Source organism: Aplidium turbinatum, chromosome 15 (genome assembly GCF_918807975.1).
Source record: "Aplidium turbinatum chromosome 15, kaAplTurb1.1, whole genome shotgun sequence".
In the NCBI taxonomy this organism is placed as follows: Eukaryota; Metazoa; Chordata; class Ascidiacea; order Aplousobranchia; family Polyclinidae; genus Aplidium; species Aplidium turbinatum.
The window spans coordinates 7,349,842-7,369,476 of NC_137486.1; the positions used below are offsets into that span (position 1 = coordinate 7,349,842).

General features: G+C 37.1%; 1 non-coding gene and 1 pseudogene across 2 annotated transcripts; one reads left to right on the forward strand and one right to left on the reverse strand.

Moving 5' to 3' along the window:
• The first annotated feature begins 1,769 nt into the window (after positions 1-1,769).
• LOC145784910 (U6 spliceosomal RNA) lies at positions 1,770-1,876 on the forward strand. The gene has a single exon (XR_014291079.1). It is a non-coding gene; the product is annotated as a U6 spliceosomal RNA (small nuclear RNA).
• A 2,024-nt stretch (positions 1,877-3,900) lies between these two features.
• LOC145784764 (microfibril-associated glycoprotein 4-like) lies at positions 3,901-10,866 on the reverse strand (annotated as a pseudogene). The gene is made up of 6 exons (XR_014291041.1): positions 10,617-10,866; positions 8,891-9,044; positions 8,347-8,444; positions 6,314-6,410; positions 5,580-5,644; positions 3,901-4,646 (listed from the first exon to the last, which is right to left on the reverse strand). The product of XR_014291041.1 is annotated as a microfibril-associated glycoprotein 4-like (transcript).
• Between the last annotated feature and the right edge of the window lie 8,769 nt (positions 10,867-19,635).

Here is a 19,635-nt window from a genome sequence, read left to right on the forward strand (position 1 = left end):
CAAATATTCATATTTTGGCAAAAAGTTACAAACAAAATCGTGTTGCTTAGTTTCACAGAGGAAAAGCAATAGCTGAAAATTAGAATGCACAATAACAGTTTGCGTGTTTACACAGCGCTGTATCCATCGCAGGTATTCGATCATTCCATTGAGTGCATTCTTTCGCTAAGTGCCAAGCAGGACAAAGAGCATCGATTTCAAAAGGTCTTTGATCTAACCCAACAGGGTATCGAACCCATGTCTACTGATTCTGTAGTGGATGCTCTCACCTCTGCAGCCACAGAGCAGATTTGGCGGTTTAATCCATTTTCAAGAAGACAATATTTATTGGCACTGGCTCAGGTAGACTGGTTGAAGGAATGCTTGCTGTTAAACGTTAAAATTCTTGAAAATTTTGAAAAACTCTTCACCAGCCTTTTTATAATGGTTGGTTGGTTTGAATCTTTTTCCTCGGACTGACAAAGCCTTGACAAGTTATTCCTGGTAGTTTCGCATACTTGTAGAGGCTCTTAACGCAGGGCCGGTTACCTAGATTGGCAGAGTAAAGTTTTCCGATTGTTGAAGTGTTATTGCCGGGGAATTATTCCATTCACTAGGTCCCGCTGAATGGAGAACAGTCCTTAGAAAGCGTTGCTTAGGCGCATACCTGGAGATTGAAACATTCATTCTTTGTAATTGCAACGTGTAGACAATTAATTATATGAAGGCTCATTTATTGCAATATTGGAAGAAATTTTGTTGCATATAGGCTACACAAGGTACATGTTGAGAAAATAGGTGGACTTTGAGGAAGAGGACAAATATTTATAAAGAAAGTTTCACAAAAAAATACATTTAATTTACAACACAACATTGCGAATCTGCAGAATTTTGCATTTTTGACTGTTCTTTGTAGCTGGGAATACCCTTTTTTTTTTAATTTTTAAACTTAGTTTTTATGATTGACCGCCACGAGATCAATTTTGTTGTTTCGTATTGTTTTGCACTTTGCGTAACTTGAAATGGGCTAATATTCATCAGTTTGTTGCACGTCTTTGGAATTTTAACATGATGTTTATGTCCTTTTGTATGTTTTCAAAATAGTCTAAGTCAGGAGTCACCAACCTTTTTTGCATGCGGGCCACTTTGGCACTAAGGAGAGCTGTGGCGGGCCGCACTATAATAAAATGTTAGGTAGGTTGACTCTTATGCTAGAAAAGAACGCATTTCGTACCCAGTATCCAGCGTTACATGTTTGTTCATATTTATGTTAGAATACCGCAGCAACAAAATTAATCGAACAATGCTACTGCCAGGCCAAGCTCCCTTTACAACACTTTTGACTTTTTTAACAATGCCTAATAAACGAGGCCACTTGTTTTGCGCACTTATAGCCAGGCGAGCGGTTTCATCAGAATATTCATCGCCAAGCAAGAGTGGTGTTGTCACTTTGCTTCACAAAAGATATCTTGCAATTAACAATTTCAGTAAACAAGGAAATGTTTGACACATCGCAATACAGGTGCCCAACAATAGTGACCTGCGAACATATCAGCGAAAAATAGGCTCCAATAACAGGGAAAAAGAAACCAGGCACCATGAAACAAACGCTTGTGGAAATCACAAAAAAAATCGTAATTCATGAACAGTCTTCCCTCTAAAAAAGCAATAAGTTGGTTTTTCATCCTTTTTGTGAGAGTCTATAAAACCGTCTTACTTTTATTATAGACAACTGTCACTTGCGGTGCTTATCAGCGTGGCAAAAATTTGTTGATTAACAACATCTTGCAGTACTTGCTTCGGCAGTACATATACTAAAATTGGAACGATACAGAGAAGATTAGCATGGCCCCTGCGCAAGGATGACACGCAAAATCGGGAAGCGTTCCATATAAAAAAAAAAAAACATTTTGCAGTACTAAGCTAAACACTTTCATAATACAATCAGAAAAAGTCTTTAAATTTATATATAATATTTTGCCAATTTATTATAAATTGAGTTGGCACACCGACCTATTTTGACAACAAAAACTTGCATAAAGAGAACACTGCTTGTGAAACACAGTAACGGTGAAGCGCACACTAGTGTTTAAATGACATGTGCAAACTTAAAATAAGCAACCCTATACTCACAGACAATTTCGAAATTCGAAAACAGACGTTTTAATCAACCACTGGGACAGTGTGGCTGGACATCGCATTGAAATAACTTTAAACAACCCCCACCCAGAACTATAATCTGATTGGTCGGTCGGTGGAGTCGTATGCAAAGCGAAAATATGCTTCCCGAAAAGTATTTTTTTCCCTCGTGCTTTTTAACTCCTCAAGAAAAGTATTTTTGGTTATACCTGTATGCTGATGCCTTCCGCGGCCCGCAGCGATACAGCGTGGCGGGCCGCCAGTTGGTGACCCATGTTCTAAGTGATAAAGGTTTGTTTGGTTTTGAATCTTTATCCTCAGACTGACAAAGCCTTGATAGGTTATCCCTGGTAGTTTCGCATACTTGTAGAGGCTCTTGACGCAGGGCGGTTACCGAGATTGACAGAGTAAAGTTTCCGATTGTTGAAGTGTTGTTGCCCGGGAGTTATTCTATCCGTTAGGTGCCGCTGAATGGGGAGCAGTCGGTAGCCACTTTAACAAGTCGAAATTCTGCCACTGAAATCGATTAGAATGAAACCGCCAACCAATCACAAGCTACGGTTTAAGTGACGTAAAAAATGGCGAAAAGAAGATAATAGAAAGCAAATTAAGTGATGGATTTTTTGTCAGTTAGTTGGCTTAGGGGTTAGGGTTAGGGCTAGAGAGTAGTCATTTCATTGACGCGGGTTCGATTCCCACTACTGCTATTGCTCTTTTTCTTCTGTAATTACTAAATAAAGTTCAAAACAAGCATTAACTCTCTGGATGAGTGCGAGAAGGATCACAATTGGACGGTAGCCTCTTATAACATGTTCTGATTGGTTGGCGGTTGCATTCTAATCAATTTCAGTGGCAGAATTTCGACTTGTTAAAGTGGCTACCAGAGCAGTCCTTAGAAAGCGTTGCTCAAGCGCACATCCAGAGATTGAAACATTCATTTTTTTGTAATTGCAACGTGTAGGCAGGCTAATTAATTATATTTGACAGTAGTATAATTGTAGCCTAATTATAATCGTAATTTTAAAATTTCAGAACAATGTAATTTTAGTTGTAATGTAGCCTAACTGAACCTGAAACTACGTAATTCTGAATACACAACAGCCCATTGTTGGCTCAATGTCATGTTAGCTATAGCATCCATTTCACAAGTCTAATCAAGGAAATGAAGTATCTTCTGACAGGTGTCAAACCCACAACAATGATTGATATGAACGACTCGGTTACATGTCTTGTAATGCAAAGAAATTTATTCTCACACGAGTCAGTTCAATCATAATATATAGCTAAATATTGATTTCGATCAGCTATAAGCTAGATCATCTTCAGTTAAGCTTATTCAAATAGAATCAAACAGTTTCTATAGTAATTTCATTTATAATATAAATAATATTTAGAGCATTTATAATATTTATAATATAATAATTTAAATTTATAATATATAATATAATAATTTTCTATAATTTCTATAATAGAATCAAATAGTTTCTATTTGAATAAGCTTAACTGAAAATGATCTAGCTTCTAGCTGATCGAAATAGATATTTAGCTATATATGATTGAACTGACTCGTGTGAAAATAAATTTCTTTGCATCTCACAAGTTTTATTGAAAAGTGAGAAATAATTGGAAAAACAACAGACAATCGTTTGTAACATTATGGGAGCCTATAAGCTTATTACGTTGTTGTGGGAAAGTAAGTAAGTAGGCTAATTATAGCGTCTCTCAAGACTGTCGAAAGACACTTACTGCGTTCAAGGAGCTTGTCCCAGTAATTCTCCCATTCCTGTCCCAGCAGACTTCAAACCATCACCAACTTGTTTGATTTTAATTTTTGTTTTCTGTACCAAACTAGGATTAAAATTATATTTTTACATATGACTAAAAAGAATGCAGAATTTAAATCACAGACATCCGGATGGGATCCAACTTAATGCTGAATCGAAGAAACGAAAGAGTGTCGCCTTTCCTACAGGTAAAGGCGCTAACAAAAACATAAGCCAGGCGTGAGCACAACAATAAATTTTTGCCGAGAGCCCACAAGCAGGTCTGACTCAGTGCGTAAGGCAAATGAGCCTCCGGAACAGTAATAACTGATCATAATACAAGTGATTCAAAATCAATAAAATTTTAATCAAGTTTGTTAATTTGTTGTTATAGTTACATTACAGATTCATCTGATGAAATTTAAATTTTTGTTCTGTAATTTCACAAGATAATTTACTGACAACTTGTTATTTCGCAAAGTTCAAGTAAAAGCAACAAGAGTCCTTTTTGTTTCTATTTTCTTCTCAGTTTCATTTCTATTCTTCTGTATGAGTAGTGATAGCCTCTCCATTGACGCCAATTAATACCGTCAGCAAACGATTCGTGGGCACCTCCCAAATATAAACCATTTGGATTGGCATTGTGACAGTCGCTATACCACCAGCCCCCTTTGTAAAGATTTGCGCAGTCTTCATGCGATTGAGTATCATGATCACGATCTTTTGCAGAAAACCTTGCTCCCTGTTGACGTTGCATAGCGTCACCTGAAACAAGATTTCAACAATATGACTCGATCAACACCCAAATTGTTGGATTCAAAGCTCGACTGCTTTCTTTTTTTTAAATGTGATCACTAGGCTTGGGTTGTTTTTTGAAATGTTGTGCAAATAAATTAACTAAAAGTTTCTAACTGACAAGAGAAATTGCAAACACTAGTTTAATATAACCAGAGAAAGTATTTCAATCGAAGAATAGGCAGCAGTGGCCGAGTGGTTAGCGCGTTGGGTTCGCAGTCGAGAGCCTGCATGTTCGACTCCAGCCACGCGTACCTGCTGTTGTTTCTCTGGGCAAGAAACTTCACGATAATTGCCTCTACCCAGTGATCGATTTCGAGTAATGGGTAGTACCAAATTTAAGTCATAACTAGAGTAGATAACCGGAAACAGACATTGCCGTCGGCTGCAGCGTGGGTCAGGTGTACGTCGGAAGGCGTACACCGATGCATAGCGCTCAAGTCCGCTTTCCCGCAATGCAGGATAAAGATAAACAAACATAAACAAACAAAAACAAATGCCTATAAGTGCTGAAATTATATTTTTAACTTTTAAGTTTGTGCTAAAGTTTTGTAGTTCATTGTGAAAGTTTCTCTAGGAAGCGCATTGATTTTGTCACAGAAACCTGCACTGTATCCTACAATATCGTTGAATACCTGACTTGTGTAATATTTTACTCACAGTGAGTAAACAATCAACAGTAGAAACGAAGATACACGCATGACTTTTTTGGTGCATTAACGGCGCAGCTTCAACATCGATGAAATCCATGCAGCTGTTTTTAATATTTTCTGCTCTTTGTGAGTTATGTATCTTATGTGAAACCATACTGAAATGAACTTGTTAAGCATAAGCTATAGCGTGTTTTCAAATCATGTGAATTAATATTCAAGTAATTTCTTTGTACATTGTATGTGTTCTTACCGGCTGTGCCACTGTATCCACCAACTGTTAACGTGTAATTGCTTCCTCTTCCCACAACAAAATTTCTGAAAAACGATAGTTGGTAGTAAGCATTGCTCATGCGTAGGTGACGTTTCATTGCTGCAATCTGGGTTTAAGGTTAAAATCGCTGGGTTTCAAATGTGTCATAAAGAAAACACATCATCAAATGTCACAAAGGCTTTGGTCATATTTAGATTTGTCAAATTTTTTTAGTCACAAGCTATTTCCGCATCAGCAAAAGTTTTTCCTGATCACAAATCATAGCCTACAATCAAGTAAACACCAGTTTAACTAAATTGCTCCATCGTCCACTAATACAAGTTGTAACTGGGCTTCTTCTACAACTTCCATCCAATGAATCAAAATTATGGTCTTGGGTAGTCGACGCACTCATAACGTCTTCTTCTGGTTGTAGCGGGTTACGACTTGCGAAGGCTATACACCTGCTTTGGTTTGGATCATGACTTACCTGCGCTACTACTATTATAAAATAACACTTTACCCAAAACGTGTGAACAACATCTGGCAACTTTAATATTTAAAACGACCTCTGCTTTGCAGGAAGGTCAGTTGAATGGTTAGATATCCGTGATTAAAAGTTACATCCTTTCTTTAGAATGCAACCAGGCCGCTGAACAAACATAACAGGTAAATAAAATCATTTAGATTCGGAAACTTGTATTTGATAAAGCTAGAAATTACAACCAACAAACCTGTAAAGAGCATATTTAGTTTCGTTTTCAAAATCTTCTATGTCGACTCTCATTTCATATTCTCCGTCTTTAGTGAGGTCATGGAGCACATCAAGACCTGCACGTTAAACATGATACAACTAGAGCGCAATTCTATTGTATCATAACAAGTTTTTATAAAAATAAATAAGAATAGCAAAGCAAAAGCTATAAAAGCAATAATTTACAAGACACAAAACTTCCAGTTGGAGTAGGTGGGCCTACCCTACACTTCCGATGCGGAGAGAGAAATGCAATGCCTGATGACAATAACCTGTTGTAAGTTTGTTTCAAAGCTTGAAATGAGTTAGCAGGAGCCGCAACAGGCAACACAAGTTTTTTTTATGAGGGAGAGGAGGGGCAAAAAGAAACAAAATAAAAAACAATGAATTCTCTGTTTACTTTGGACTGTTACGTGTAAGAAGTGTTGAGCTTATTGCAAATTCGAAAAAAGCAAATTTCAAGTAGCTTATTGTAGTCTAAGAGACGCGACAAAACCGATGAGCTAATTTAAATTTACAATGTTTTAACAAAATATTGAATGGAATTCTAAACCCATTGTTTTGTTCTAATCTCTTTTATAGTATACACACACTTAGTAAAGATTTCTTAAGCAACATTGGTGCTAACGTAGCCTATACACCACACCAAAGCACATAGACTACAAGGAGACTGGCGTTAATTCGAAAGTTTTCTTTTTTCAAAGTAAAATTTAAAACAATTATTCCATAACCTGACTTGAAGCGGCCTAATTATCATTTATGGTGTCCTCTATCATACAACCAAAAACAAGTAATGAGTCAATTCAACTTTTAATGCAAATTTAAGATAAACAAACATAGAATCGATTTTCCAACTAACCCCATGCGTGGGGTTAATTGAAAAACATCAGTTTACTGCGCGCTATTTAACTGGATACTCTTTTTTGAACCACCAAACATTTACATGGGGTGTAAGCAAATATGTTTACTTGCTTTGAAATCAAAATATAATAAATTCAAGACCCAATCACCGTAAATGCATTTTTTTAATAAACTCATTGTTAAAACTTATGATACAGTATCTACAGCACTTTAAAACTTATTCAAACTTAAATTTTACCAGTTTTCTGCTAAAAACAAGTATATCAGAGCATATACTAGCCTACTTACTATCATACCACGACGACACACTCATATCATGAGTTACACAGCCATGCTACTATTAAAACATTTTCCAACGCACGTTAAGGACTGCTCTCCATTCAGCGGCATCTAATGGATGGAATAGTTCCCCGGCAACAAGACTTCAACAATCGGAAACATCACTCATCTGTCAATCTCGGTGACCGGGCCTGCGTCAGTGATTCAAAGCCTCTACAAGTATGCGAAACTGCCAGGATTAAGCTCTGCAAGAAGCTTTCCCAGTCCGAGGATAAAGATTCAATCAATCAATCATCTACCATTTTTCAACTATAGTTCAATTGGCATAGCTTATGACAAACAATTTTACTAAAATATTCAAGCATGGTTCATTTGACTAAATAAAAAAATAGGCTATTTTTAGTGTTGTAGAACACCTAAAGCTGACACACAACAATATCGTCCGCTTATCTTTAACGACATCGACGCTTAAGATGTTTCCCAAAACGCCAAAAAGTTTACTTCGAAAGTAAAAAATACAAAATTTTCAGTCAAACAGACATAGGCCTATCTTGACTTAACACATCGAAACTAGCATGGATTGTGTGGTTACATAAACTACATCATATGGTGGCAGTAAATATTTAAAAAAGTTTTCGAGAGTTGTAAAAATGATGATTTTTCAACTAACTCCGCCTTTCAACTAACCCCAATTCACACAACTTTTTTAACACGCACACGTGAAAAAAATGTTGACCACATTGCAGGCTAGAATCCCAATACAAATTCATTCCTTTTTGTTCGATAACTTCTATAATAATTTGCCTATCATTATCTACTAATCGTGACTCAAATTATAGCTAAGCCGGCACGTGATTGTTCAGCTCAACTCACCCAACCAGAACTCTCCACTTAAGCTTCCAAACCCTCGGACGTAATCATCAAAATTTCTGAAAAAAATTCTCTGAGCCATCGATTCGTTTCTGAAATACCTAAAAAGCACGAGGGTGCAAAATTTTGTTTGCAGAAGGAAATATTTTTATTTATTTAAAATTGCGATTGGGCTGAGTTTTCTATATCACTGTGTAATACAGGTAGATTACAAACGAGCAAAACATTGTCTGTACGCATGTGGCTTAATTTTAGTTTGTCAACAGATTACAATGGAAAGCATTTATGATGACGTGTCCATAAGTCATTGACTGGATTTCTGGATTTGTCACGACGCACAACAGATGGGCCAAAACAACCTCAAAGTGAAATGATCTAGAAAAAAACGGCAAGACGACATTGAAAAATGGTTGATATCACCTGGATAACAACAACAAAAACATAAATGAAGTGGAAACATATGTGGAGACAATTTACCAGCAGTGACATGACAGTTTGATGATAATGTTAACCACAAAAAGACAACAATGATATTTAACCTACTTACCAACCAACCATCGTTGTCGGTATTTAGATCACAATACACTTTCAGTCCAACTACAGTACATCAGTAAAGCCTTTAGGATGTATTGAGTAAATACCACTGTTGCTGCCTACATTGATAGAACGGATGCTAGCACAAGACTTTGGAAACATCGTCTCTGCAGAAAGTATAAGGAAATTTGGGGTCGCAAAAGTAAAGAAAGTTAGAAGTTTTATTGGTTTTGTCATATCACCCAACTTAGTGTTGGTTTTGGAAAAGTTTTACAAGCCCCAAACAACCAATGCTAAATAGGCATAAAAAATTCAATTTAAGTGGGTTGGTTTATTGTAATTTTAAAATGTATATATGTTTAACGTTGACACACAAAAAAGATTTCTATTATAGAACAGAAACAATTTTATTCACTGTCACTGTTTTGCACTAATAGGCTATAACAGTGATCCTCAAACTGTTTTCTTTGCTGTAAAGTCAAAAAAACATTTTTTGATCTTGCAATGCACCAACAATGATTTGGTAAAAATCTAAAATGAACAAGTGTTACTTATTGAAACAGAAAATCAAAGAACACTCTGAAAAAATGTGATCTGTAACCTTCCTTTGCTGTGATAAAGCTTATCAAATATGAGAAGTTGCGAGACTGCTACTCACATTATTTTGTTTTGCAATACAAGTCTAATCGATGCTTCGTTAATCACGGTCACATTAGAAAATCTCACTTTACATAAATCAGAACAACACAGAACAACAGAAAGTATATTTGGCACTGTGCTTAGCCAGAGAAGTCTAAGCGAGATTTGAACTCTTCTGTCGGATGTTAAATTTTGTTTAAATTATGCTGCTCTTGCACCACCTAGCAGGTGGTATTTCTGTAAACAAATGTTCAAGAAAAAGCACACTACTGCAGGCTACTTTTAAGCAACTAACTTCCAAGTTTGCACCTTGCAACACACATTTTATAGCTGTGCCTTTCGTTAGCCTGGAGACATAATGAGAAGAAGAGAAAGTATAATTACTGTATGTGAAGGTTTTTTAATTGTTTCGAAGTCATAAGTTTAACAGAACAATTTTATTATGATCAGTTAAAACACGCGACATCTATAGAAATTTTAAACGACGCATAAGTGCGTCGCGGTGCACAGCTTGAAAACCGCTGAGTCATAAAAACTGACCCATATACTTAACAAGCATTGCGACTTTCATTATCATCTGACAAAAATATCCATCACAAAATTTATATTTACAAGTTATTGTAGGCTACTGTTACACAAAACCCTTGACTTGTAACTATTTCTGACGACTGCCATACGCAAGCAGATAGCTTTGTTTGTAACTCAACATGTACTCAGACTTCAATATAAACTAGCAACATAACCGCCCACATAGCTGCGGCACTAAAACGATTGGACTTAGTGTTGCAACTCGAGTTGGAATGCGGCAGCGCTGTCAAGAAAGCGTATTTAACAGCGGCCAGTAAGAAGTCATGGAAAACGCGTAAGGCAAATGCGAAACACCAAGTAGAAACAGGGCAAGTTCTCACAAAAAATTAAAAGCTTAAAGGCACATTTCCAATATTACAGTTATGAAATATAGGCTACGAAAACAACACTTTTCAGAACAGTAATGCAGCATTGAAGAGGTTATATAAGCGATTTAAAGCAACAACATGCAAAAAGTAATTTAATTGTTGCGTGTAGGCCTACAACTCAAGTACAAGGTGTGGCATTCTTACCTTTTAAAGCTTGGACATCTAAACATTCGCACATTTCTGCAGGATCTCCTTTCTGACCCTTTGGACCCCTAGGACCAACTCCACCAACAGCCCCTTGCTTACCAGGACTACCTTGGAATCTTGGAGGAAAGCTGCTTGTTGATGTTGAAGAGCTGTCACCATTGCACTCCAAGTTGCAAGTCCCCAAATCGATTTTGCCACAACAGGACAACACAACGCAAAGGAACAATACACAAGCGAAAACCTTCATTTTTCTTTTTACGAATTCTAAATGTTTTTCACCTTCTGAGGATTTATAATTCGTTTAAAACAATGAAAACTATTAATACTACAAAAAGTGCTCAATGCTAAGCTAAAAGGCAAAGCAGAGCGAATTAAATCAAATATAGTTATTACTATCTGAAGCCTTTACAGACTGTTTCACCTAACGCAGCGTTTCGTAACCGGGGGTGCTAGCACCCCTTGGGGGTGCTGGAATAGACTGTAGGGGGTGCTAAATGCATGCAGTATAGGCTAATACCAAAAAATGCCATTTTACTTTTCTGCATTTTTTCATCTTTCTGCCAGTATCAGCACTTGTCATATCAATGATTGTTGTTTCGAAGTAGCCAACATGATTTGCTGTTGTTGTAGTCATCTCCCAGTCAAGTAGGCTACGCAAATTGATCCGGAGTAGATTGTGCGAACTTACCTGGTGGGTGTTTTGTTGTAATATTGTTGCTCACCTCTCGCTTCTAGAAACCACCATGGCAAAATACATTCCCACAAATCACTCGTATCCAAAGTGGATACAGCAGCCCTTCTTGGCAGATATGAGTGATGATAAACTAAAGGAGGAGCTGATTGACATGCAGGTGAATCAGAGTTGTGGGACAAAATTTCGTCCTTCCGCTTCCTGATTTCTGGTGTGATCAGTTGACAGCATATCCTGCATTGGCACGAGCAACACTGGAATTGATCGTTCCATTTCCGACTACCTACTTGTGTGAAAAGGCGTTTTCCACTTTGCTCCAAATAAAAACAAAGGAATCGCCTTCAACATGGGTTGCTCCACAATATGAGAGTGGCTTTGGCCAACACGAAGCCTCGAATAGAGAAATTGGTCACACATAAGCAACAACAGAAATCCCATTGATACATGTGTAACTAGTTACCCAGCTGGATAACTTAAAGTAGGCTATGCTTAAGTTTGTCCATGTTCTTTCATTATTCTCGGGGTTTTCCTATATCTTTTATCACTAATGACGATAGTAGTTTTGAAGAATAAACAAAATGATCAATTTGTACATCGCTTTCTTTTCAATAGTGCAGGCCAAAGTTTAATGGCGGCGCCGAAATTTTGACAAGCTTTTTGATCGCTGGCGGTATATTTTGTATTTTTTGGTCGCCCAACAAACTGTGCTGTTGTTTTAAGAGAGTTGATTCACTTACAAATGATTATAATTGAATTTCTGTTGATGAATGAAAGTCAAATACCAAATCCTGAATCAACTTCGTTAAAACAGTAGCACAGTTTGTTAAACAACAAGAGACTTCATTACAAAATATATCGCCAGCGATCTGAAGGCATGTCAAAATTTCGGCCTCTTCTAAACTTGTGGTCGGCACTGTAGTAGTCGTATGTCAACAATAGTTAGGGGGTGCTAGACTGGTCAGGCCTGTTTACAGGGGTGCTAGAGTCAGAAAAGGTTAAGAAACACTGACCTAACGGATCATCAGAAGGTTTTATTCAAATAGAATCGATTTAGAATCGAATCGGTTTTCTAAACCAATAATTTGGTTTAGAAATTATTTTAAAACTTAATACCAATTGTCAAAACACAACAAAAATATTTTGTTAGCTTGATGCAACTACCAAAGTCATCTAATCAAGAGATATTTCTACACAACAAAATATTTCAGGCGATTCAGTATTTTTGACATAGGCTAGCCTGTACTTGTTATCTATGATCTTGACGAGTTAAAGAATAGGCCTAAGCCAAAATCTCCAAAACATTCTAAATCTTGTAGCGAAATTTTTTACCGGTGATGGTCAATGTAATGAACATCAAATAAAAATGAACATATTGTTTCACCATAAAGTAAAAGCTTTTATCAACTTAACACAACATGCAAAATATAAACAAGCATAAATTAATGTCTGCCTATCATAAGCACCTAACATAAGATAACTAAAAAACTACCGAAAGTAAAACAGTCCACAAACATCTAGCTGCACGTTCAGCAAGAAAGCAACAACAATACCAAAAAGAAGAAAGCAAGGGTTAAACGCCGCGCCAACTAATCAGCTTGAAGCAGCGCGCGTCATCAAACTGAAGCAACATAAAATTTCACAACATTCTCCCCTCCTTATAAAAATAACTAAGCATCGTTTATAGTTATACCATATCGAAGAGGAGGTACACCTAGATTTTTTCTGGTAGAACGACGAGGTTCGGTTACAGTTTGATGCGACTCAATCGTCTCTGATGAAATAATGTCCGGTACCGGACCGGGTACTTTAGAATGAATCAACTGTTTAGTATTTGCATCTGGATCAACTTCTTGCTGGTATCCTTGGGGGTTTGACTGTTCTACATGATCTACATGCACAGGATGTTTGTCTTTCAAAGGCGGGCATGGAGCTAAATCTCGCACAGAAACAGTGGATTTTCTCCCATCAGGAAAGCGCATCTGTGCAGTGCATATGTTAGATTAACGTCAGTTAATATAACTTCTTCAACTAAATCATCATTCTTGTTTGACCTGACAAACTTTCGAAGCAGAACTGGTCCTGATTTTGATAACCACGCTGGCAGCGATTTTCCATTGGGTGATCGCCGATTGAAGTTGTAAAACAGTTCGTGCGGTGTCGCATTTGTAACGGTGCATAGCAGAGACCGAATCGAATGCAGGGCATCCAAGAGAACAGCCTCCCAACAGGAAACTAGAAGATCATTTGATTTCAAGACAAGTCGGATTGCTTTCCAGATCACGCCATTGTACCGTTCTACCTGAGAATTTCTAGTGGGATGATAAGGTGTTGATTTACTAGACGCAATTCCACGTTCCAAGAGAAATTCTTTAAAGTCATTGGACAAGAATGATCTACCATTGTTTAAATGCACATAGTCCGGCATTCCGCACATAGAAAACAACTTTTTGAGGCAACTGATGACTGTGGTAGAATGCATATTCTGGCGTGGAAACGCAAACGGAAACCGTGAGTATTTATCAACTATGGTGAGAAGATATTTGTTACGTGAGGTTGATGGCAATGGACCTTTAAAGTCAATACTGATTCGATCGAACGGCAGTGTTGCGTTGATGAGTCTTTCTTCTTGAGGTAAGTAGAAAGGTGGTTTCAGTTCAACGCATGTGCGATAAGAAGAACATACCTTCTTAACTGTAGAAAACGGCAAATTCTTTGCACGTAGGCTACAAAATGTAAAAGCGTCGTTACTCCCGGGTGGCACAGTCCTTTGTGAATTTCAGATTATTTACCAAGTCATCTATTCTGCTGGGCAAGGGATAAGCATCAAGTTCAGTAAAAAAATTGATCTTTTGCGAATAATCTATGCAAAGGCGATTTTTCTTGCTTTCATCATCCTTCACTACCACCACTTGATCACGCCAAGGAGAAATGCTGGGCTTGATTATTCCTTCAGAGTGAAGACATGACACTTCGGCCTCTATAAAAGCCTGATCTTTCTTGTTGAATCTTCTCGACTTCACAGCTATTGGTTTGCAGTTTGGAGACAAATTTGAGAACAGCGATGGCACACCAGCAGAAGCTGAAGCTAGAGCACACAATCCTGAATGACGAGACACAACAAGATCCTCTTCGTTTTCTCCGTACTCAAATATAGCAGACTTGTGTCGACTTTGGAAATCTTAACCCAGCAGAATGTCACAACACAGATTGTTGAGAACTCGCAAGCACAGCACACATCTGGATAATTACGTCGGTTGATCATTACGTCAGTCATGCAATGACCTACAACATTCCCTTTAACCCTATTTCCTGTGGGGGGGGGGTCGGTGGGGACTTGGTACTTTTCAATACAATATCATTAAAGAACTACGCAATCCACAGCTTTAAAATTTCTTGACTTTTCCTAAAAATTATTCAACTATTTATTCCGCTTTAAATGACGTTGCTATTGTCTATAGTTTTAGAGATATGGCATGATTTTCATAACATACTCTGATATTTTAGCTAGCTACTAGCTAGCCCTTTTGTTTTCAAATTATACGGATTAATAGGATTACTGAGCGCCGCCGTGCGTGGAACTGCGACGCAGATATCTCATGAGTTGGCTTTGTTGTAAAGCATTCAACCGTGATGATTCCGTCTTTTGTTTGCAAACTCGAGTTTTGAGTTGCTTTGATTAATCTTTTAATTACATCTGAGTTGCTTTGAAATTATCAGAGAGCATCCGATAAGCTATGCTAAAAAAAATGTAATTTTACGTTGTTTTCTATGGCCAATACATTTTGTTTCTAACTTATAACAAGAAGCAGTAGGAAAATTCTTGACAAAACTCTGTTTATCTCATAAAACAAACAGACTGATGTAGTAAGTTTCTTGATTTCTTGTCGGAAAGCAAGGAGTGCGTTCTTGACCCGCCAATAAATTTTTGCATGTACCTGTACACTTATATTCACATGAATATTTATGGATGTTGTGAAAATGTTTTATGAAAACAGAGATTGATGGATAGTGAAAAGAACTTGACACAGACTATCTAAACTGCTTGGCTTTTGTGAAAAACACGCGCAGCTAAATTATTGTGCTTTGACAAGCATTGTGCATATTGTATCATCACTGAATCTTTACCTAAATGGTAATTTTGCAGTTGCTTGAGAGATTACAAAATACGAGGATTGAAAAGTTTTGATATATCTCAGCAGAAACACTATTAGGACCAACTCAATAATTTCAAACTTTTCATTGAAATGTTGGTCTTCAAAAGCTTATTTTCACAAAACGGTGTAGGCCTATATCTTTTTCTCCATAAATTTGGACGTTTGTGTCATTTGGAGCAAAGTTGTTTGTTGGGTTGAAAGATTCTGAAATCAATGCCTCGTTATTGTAACGTATCGTAACGTAATCTATCAGTCAGCGCTTTTGTGCCTTTTTGTTTTCGAATACATCTCTGTGACAAAAGATTGGCTTTTGTAACAACGCCATCAACCATAAAGTTGTATTCTCTGACTGCATCTCAAACGCTATACCATACTCAGCAATTTTTCTAAAGCATTGTTACACAAAATGCATATCTGACAAAAGAAGTGAAATATGTTGAATTGAATTATATTTTATACGGATCGTTTTCCTTGTCCTTGAAAAAAAGAAAGAACGATTTTTATCGTTTGGCATAAAAATATGTATATTGAGGTTCACCTTGGTTTGCATAATGAAAATCACCCCAAAGAATTGCTTGAAGTGATTTTCGCAGCTATTTGATCCTTCGCGATGATATAAATTATAGTTTCTATCAGATGAAACCTCTTCAAACTATTTTTTTTAAAAACTATGGTTCATTCAAGAATATAATACTTTGTAAATATAGCTTATTTCATTTTTGTGTTTTTACTTCGACTTTTTCACAAGCAAGACTTTACACAAAACAAGTTATTTGCAACGTGAGTTGATTGACCATAGTAGCCTAAGTGGACCAGAAAGCTGTGGCCTAAACTTGATTACTTTTTATCAAAATGTTTGCACATTGGAAACAGCAATCACTTTGTTTCAAATCAGCAAATCACTTTTTGTCATTGGTTCAACGTCTGCAGACGTCTAATCTAATATACGACAAAATTGGTTTTCTGGGTCTTCGGTTCGGAAAAACATCATTATGATGTATTGTAACGTGGTCTATCAGTCAGCAGTAGTTTATGCGTCTTTTGTTTTTGGAAGTGTGTCAATTACAAAAGATGGCTTTTGCAGTAACGCCATCAACCGCAAACTGCATCTAAAATGTTATTTCAAAATTTGAAAAGAAAGAAATCTTCTAATACGTAATAAATAACTTGACACAAAATGCATGTCCAACAAATTAGAAAAAAAATGTAGAAAACGTTATTTTGCAAATCTAGTTAACAACATGAAAAAAACACTTCAATCATTTTGACACAAACGTGCATTTTTAAAATATCAATAACCTTCAATTTTGCCCAAGGAAAAAGTCAACACTTTAGTGATTTTTTGTTTTTTTACGACAATAGCACTCGGCCTGAAAAAGATTTTTTTTCTATTTTTCGTATCGTTATGCCACGACTTTGAGTTTGTCACGCAGAACGGGAGTTCCATTTGGCAAACGACCTCTTCGAAAGCCTACCAACACGATTTGACTAAACGATTATTATCACTACATTTTGTCACAACTGTTTGCAAAATTGTTTCATTCAAAGTGATCATTGTTGGTAAGTATTGAAACATTTCACTTTGGAATGCATCGTGACATAGTTTATCAGTCAGGAGTTTTAGACGCTCTTTGTTTTTGGAGTGCATGATGGCCTAAAATGGAACAAGCTCCTATCGAAGCAAGTCATTACCTTTGGATAGGTTGTTGTTCAAATACCACGTGACACCATTAGGCTACCTTACTTTTCTGTATTCAACCGCTACCCAGACAGCAGCAAATCAGACACTTTTTACATCGATTCAAAGTCTTTAGACGTTGAAATAATGTTAAAAACGAATAAATAGCTTCCTGAGATGTGCTGTGAAATACAAAGTATTTCTTGATCATGCATAACCAAATTCGACAGTGTGAATGTGAAAAAAAATTTGCTTGATTTAGTTTCAATATCAAGTAATGACAGTACGTTTGAAAAAGTGTAGACTATAAACATGTGGCTCAAAAAGAACTTGAAATAGTTTTTTTGTTGTGACTTTGTCTCATTCTCTGCAAATGTTGAAACAAAGCAATTTTTTTTTACAATGCCTCCGGCAAAACAACAAGCAAACGCGAGTCGGACGCCAATTACGATTTCATTGAAGCGTGGACGACGTCTCCGCGTAAGAGATTAAAATCTACACAATGGAATTAACCCGTCACACTCAATTATAAGTTAATTACGAAGCAATTTCTCAAGCCAAATAAAAAAATATGACCAACCATCAAATTATTTGATTTTTCAAGTTGCGCTATTGAACAAATTGCAAAAGAGTTTTGATGTTATATTGTCAGATAAAGTATCTACACCATGTGAAAATTTGATTGATGTATCTTGCGTAGTTTTGAAGTTACACGAGCTCAAAGTGGTAGTGTCGAACCGACCCCCCCGTCCGCAAGTCAACTAGCCAAAATACGTCACAGGATAAAGGGTTGGTTTGACGGAGCCATCGAAGTCTGTAACGAGGCAGAGTTGACTGGAAGCTTCAACGTTCGTGCTGTCTCGTTGTTTATAAAACTACAGGAACTGCCAGTATCAATTAAGGCAGACAATTTTTTCCGGACAATACCAGCATTTAGCGTGACATGAGACAAGCATTGAGGAGCTGTATTGATCACACACAAGGCATCCGAATAGACAGACGCAGATGTATCAGCAGTTCCTTGCTTTTACATACTACAGAAAAATGGCCCTTTTTGTTACATTTAGGTAAAGCACACTACGTCTCGCGCTGGACAATGCTTTCTGTCGTGATATGATTGACCACAGTGAAAACACAATTTCTTCGATTTGGTCATCGCCGAGGTTTCTTCGCGATTTACATCGTTTGGTTCTGTAGACGTTGGAGTAACTGCTGCCAGCATAGAAACGTCATATGCCTCCGAATTTTTCTGTGCCATGTCTAACGTTCGAGCTTGATTGAAAGCTGCAGTTAGAGTCAACGCATCATTCTCCAGAAGCCGTTGTCGGATTGTATGTGACAGCAGTCCATTTATAAAGGCATCACGGATGGCCTCTTCCCGATGTTGTTCAGCCGACACATTTGTAAAGTTACAATCTTTGCTGAGTTTTTTAAGCAGTTGAAGAAATTCTTCAAGAGGTTGACCTTGCTGTTGTCTTGTAGTTGAAAACAAATGACGAGCAAAAATCACATGTGGGGTCTTCGAAAATAAATTATGGAGAATACCAATTGCTCCATCGTACTCGTCACATTCATCAATGAATTCATAAACATTGTGTGAAACACAATTCACCAACAGCTTAAGCTTATTGACAGCCTGGCTAGCCTCACCCCGTTCCATTTCTTCAACAAAATACTCAAATGTCTTTCTCCAATGCTTCCACTCTTTGCATGCAGTAGGAGAGCTTGGGCCAAGGTCAAGGCAAGATGGCTTTAGTAATTTATCCATAGTCTTGGTATCAAGTTGATTAAATTGTAATGAACATCAAATAAAAATGAACATATTGTTTCACCTTAAAGTAAAGGCTTTAATCAACTAAACACAACATGCAAAATATAAACAAGCATAATATCTTAAGCACCTAACATAAAATAACTAAATAACTATTGGAAGTAAAATGGTTATGCGTCTATTCAAAGCCGATAATTCAAAGTGGCAAATTCAAAGCCGATAATTCAAAGATAACAATTCAAAGCGGTCGATTGAAAGCCGACAATTCAAAGACGACAATTCAAAGCGGTCAATTGAAAGCCGATAATTGAAAGCCGGCAATTCAAAGTTGACGATAATTAATCCGCTTCATTGGAAAAGTCGATAATTGAAATTAATTAATCTTACTGTGATGTGATGAGAGCACGAGCTCGTACTGTACTCAAAAGTCCATCGTTTCGCAATGCTGAAGTTAGTCAGAAGTCAAACAATAAGTAGTATGGATGTTTCTTTCACGAAAACGGAAAGAGGAATGAATAAAGCATGCCATGGCGGTGACTGCGAGAATCACGACAGGGATAGTAAGCTTGGTGAGGGGTTAAGTTTCTGGTTGTGTGAAAAGTATTGGAAGGAGAGCAAGTGCAAAGCTAGAATGCATGTCTGCAATGAAAAGGCAGTGAAATTTGTTGGAGAACATAATCTCGCTCCAAATGGTCAGTGTAAGCAGGTTCTGGACGTTAGTG